This window comes from Penaeus monodon, chromosome 32, assembly GCF_015228065.2.
Source record: "Penaeus monodon isolate SGIC_2016 chromosome 32, NSTDA_Pmon_1, whole genome shotgun sequence".
Taxonomy (NCBI): domain Eukaryota; kingdom Metazoa; phylum Arthropoda; class Malacostraca; order Decapoda; family Penaeidae; genus Penaeus; species Penaeus monodon.
In genome coordinates, this window is record NC_051417.1 from 17,000,107 (window position 1) to 17,000,718 (window position 612).

Below are 612 nucleotides of genomic sequence, written 5' to 3' on the forward strand. Positions count from 1 at the left end.
GCAGCCGGTGCCGGGGTCGTGCCACACACTCGCTCGGGTCGCTGCCACGAGTCCCCTCACCTGGCACGTGCGACGCCACACCTTGCTCCCCTCTCGCCCTCGCCCAGCCCATGAAGGCGACAGTGATGGCGGGGCCTCGCACCGTCGCGCCTGTTGATGCCCGTGCCAGACAGGCCCCGTTCGGGTGAGGCGACGCTCGTTCGGCCCTTGACTCCGAGCGCCGGAGGACGTGGATGACGAGTTGACCGGAAAGGAGGAATGTGCTTTTAACCTGATCCACATACATTGGGAAAGTGCAAGGAAATATACATTCGCCCTCTGTTACCTCCACTGAAAGATCATTCATACAATACATTATAAATACAATATACACGACTGCTAGTGTGATTTAGTGACATCGGCCACATCGTAGGGACACACGATACGCACAACACACTCTGTGGTAAGTATTCTGAACAGCTGCTAAAGTGTAACTCATGATTCACATGACGCGAATTATCTCATCTCGCACACATCACATAGACAAGCTGCTAATTAGAATAAACAGATCATGCCGAAAGGTCAAACTAAATGAACACACACACCCCGTCCTCATGCTCTGAACAAACGGGG

At 53.4% G+C, this 612-nt stretch overlaps 1 protein-coding gene across 1 annotated transcript in view; it reads left to right on the plus strand.

Moving 5' to 3' along the window:
- The first annotated feature begins 6 nt into the window (after positions 1–6).
- The window catches only part of LOC119593574, a 59,485-nt gene continuing 58,879 nt past the window's right edge, over positions 7–612 (plus strand). The window contains 1 exon segment of the mRNA XM_037942531.1: positions 7–442. The gene's annotated coding sequence lies outside the window, so the exon portion shown is untranslated.